The sequence below is a fragment of the Rana temporaria genome, chromosome 11 (genome assembly GCF_905171775.1).
Source record: "Rana temporaria chromosome 11, aRanTem1.1, whole genome shotgun sequence".
In the NCBI taxonomy this organism is placed as follows: domain Eukaryota; kingdom Metazoa; phylum Chordata; class Amphibia; order Anura; family Ranidae; genus Rana; species Rana temporaria.
The window spans coordinates 120,559,864-120,563,149 of NC_053499.1; the positions used below are offsets into that span (position 1 = coordinate 120,559,864).

The 3,286-nt window shown below is 44.8% G+C and overlaps 1 long non-coding RNA gene across 1 annotated transcript; it reads right to left on the minus strand.

Moving 5' to 3' along the window:
• Positions 1-2,401: 2,401 nt before the first annotated feature.
• LOC120916930 lies at positions 2,402-2,979 on the minus strand. Its single transcript, XR_005744144.1, has 2 exons — positions 2,744-2,979; positions 2,402-2,629 (listed from the first exon to the last, which is right to left on the minus strand). It is a non-coding gene; the product is annotated as an uncharacterized LOC120916930 (long non-coding RNA).
• Between the last annotated feature and the right edge of the window lie 307 nt (positions 2,980-3,286).

The following is a 3,286-nucleotide window of genomic DNA, read 5'->3' on the forward strand; positions in this document are numbered from 1 at the left end:
CTTTTAGTTTAATCTTCTGAAAGAAGACTGAGCAGATACATGAGCATTCAAAGTAGCTAGTATAGAAGGAATGAGTACAAGAATTTAACCAAACTGTCCTTATTTACTGCATGGTATGGTAAGCTTGGCTTTAAAGGGATTGTAAAGGTTTTTTTTTTTTTTTCTAAATAGGTTCCTTTTAGCTAGTGCATTGCTGATTCACTTACCTTTTCCTTCCATTTCCCTTCTAAATGTTTTTTTTCTTTGTTTCATTTGTCTGAATTTCTCACTTCCTGTTCCTCCTCAGTAAGCTGTTCTGACTGACTTTCCACCGCTCGGATGATGGGGGCAAGCTTACTGAGGAGAAACAGAAAGTGAGAAATTCAAACAAAGAAAAAAAACATTTAGAAAGGAAGGAAAAGGTAAGTGAACCAACAATGCACTACCTTAAAGGAACCAATTTATAAAATAAAAAACGAACCTTTACAACCCCTTTAATGTATTTTGTGTTAAATTACCCGATTTCCATTCAGTCCAGCTTATTACTGAACACCACAATGGTCTTATCCATGAAATGTTAGATATACAAACTACCATCAGAGCCGGTTCACACAGGGGCAACACGATTTTGTGCGAGGCGACTTGAGCGTGAACCACAGCGCGACTTGAAGCCTCCAGGACAGGGGACTTTGCCAGTGGCCAATCAAAGAGTAATCAGCTCTGTGGGAGGAGGGGTTTGCCGAGAAAACTATTTTTACTTCCTGGAACGTTAAGACAGGGGATCCGACTTGGAGGCGACTTCCATTGAAATCAATGGGTACAAGTTGCCTACAAGCCGCCTTGAAGTAGTACAGGAACCTTTTCTGAAGTCAGAGGGACTTCAATAGTGTACATTAAGACGGCTCTCATTCACTTCAATGGAATTTGACATGTTAGGCAACGTGGGGCGACTTCAAGACGGATCCCAAGTCGCCCCTGTGTGAACCGGCTCTAAAAAAGCCAAGTCCGTATTCATTCAATGAACTAACAAAACAGAAATACAACACAAAACATTCAGGTCTCATACACAGCTTCACCATAAGTATTATTACAAACATATATAAAAGGTGTATCTCCTAGAACCTTGTCATAATAGTCATATACAGTAAAATCTTGGTTTAAAAGCGTTTTGCAAGACGAGCAACATTTTTCAAAAAATTTGGACTTGATATACAAGCGATGTCTTGATATAAGAGTAGTGTCATGTCACAACTGATTATAAAAGAGAAGAGAGGCGCCTCTAAGTGTAGCAATATGGTTACATTTAAAGCGGAGCTCCACCCTAAAGTGGAACTCGCGCTGATCGGAACCCGCCCCCCCTCCGGTGTCACATTTGACACCTTTCAGGGGGGAGGGGGTGCAGATACCTGTCTAAAGACAGGTATTTGCACCCACTTCCGGCCACACGTCTCGGGCTAAAGACGGGTTTTTCCTGACTTCCCGTCTGTCGCCCGTTGTGTGCTGGGAACACTCGGCTCTCAGCACACAGCGTGTGAGCCAATCGGCGGGCGCAGCGCGACTCGCGCATGCGCCGTAGGGAACCGGGTAGTGAAGCCGGAGCACTTCACTTCCTGGTTCCCTCACTGAGGATGGCGGGGGGAGCAGCAGAGAGACGAGCGATCGCTCATCCTCTGCTGCGGACGGCGCTGGACTCCAGGACAGGTAAGTGTCCTAATATTAAAAGTCAGCAGCTGCAGTATTTGTAGCTGCTGGCTTTTAATATATTTTTTTAATGGAACATCCGCTTTAACACCTTCCATACCGGGCCATAATAAAATGACGCTGGCAGTAACCAACCCTCCCTCCGGGTGGACGTCATATGACGTCCTTTATTCCCGGCCCTCTAGGGCTCATGACTCGGTGCACGTGCCCGGCGGCCGCGATGTCCGCCGGGCACCCGCGATTGCCCACGATCAGGGCAGGAGTGTGGATCTGTGTGTGTAAACGCACAGATCCACGTCCTGTCAGAGTTCCCAGTACAGAGGAACACACATCAGTCTCTTCCCCTTGTGAGCCCCCTCCCCCTACAGTTAGAATCACACATTACAGAACATAACCCCTTCAGCGCCCCCTAGTGTTAACCCCTTCCCTGCCAGTCACATTTACACATTAATCAGTGCATTTTTATAGCACTAATCGCTGTATAAATGTCAATGGTCCCAAAAACGTGTCCGATATGTCCGCCGCAATGTCACGGTCACAATAAAAATCGCAGATCGCCACCATTATTAGAATAGGGGGATGGGATCTGGCTGGTCTAGACTAGAAAATAGTTTTTTTAACAAAAGCACCTCATCCCAAATTTATATATGGGAAAGTAGAACAATGGCGGGACTATAGCGGTGCATGCAAAAACCAGTAAAGGAAGATAGAACAAGTAATATAAATTTTAATGATTTATTAAAAAACAGAGTAGCGTCAGGTTGTAAGGCATATCATAGACCTCACAGGAGCCCACTACACAACTCAACAACCTGATCAAGAGTACAAAGTTAAAAGGTTCCCATAACAGACATCAGTACTGTAACAGAGATCGCAACCCGGTTGGTAAACCCTATATATTTCGCCCGGTCAGGCTTCTTCAGGGGTGGTTGAGATCAGAGTTTGGATTCTGATAGTGACATACAGAGAAAGAAAGTTAACGATTTATACATAGAAACATTAGATATACATAAACAATAAACAAATAAAGTCGCTCTGTCAGTGTATATCACATAATGCCCACCTGCTGGTCCGTAGTGGGAGTAAAAAGACAACAGGGTGCGTGTATACCCTGGTTCCATCACATGCCTGAAAAATCAGGCCGGATGAGCACAAGTTGACAGCCAAAAGGATAACCTAGGCAGGAAAAAATGAGGAGCCGCTGCAGATGGAATTCACACAATCCCCAACCATCGGAGAGGCAAGGGGCGGCACCCAGAGACAGAGTGGCCAACTGTGGAGAAGAGTAGTAATATCAGTATCTATTATAGAATACTTAATAAAAATATTTATAGAAAGTAATGAATGAAATGTACACTCACAGTGCTTAAATAAACAGGTATAGCATCTGTGGAGGCATACGCCTAGCTTGAGACAGGAGGCTTATCAGATCTGTAACAAGCTGATCCAAATATTATGTCAAAAAATAGAAAAAAAGGAGAAAATTAGGAAAAAGGCACTCGGCCGTCCACGCCTTCCAACCCAGGGGTTGCTGGGGATTGTAGGCCTCTTGTCCAGCGTTAGTGTGGGCGCCTGCGCACTGACACTATGTGTCCGCTCACGCCCG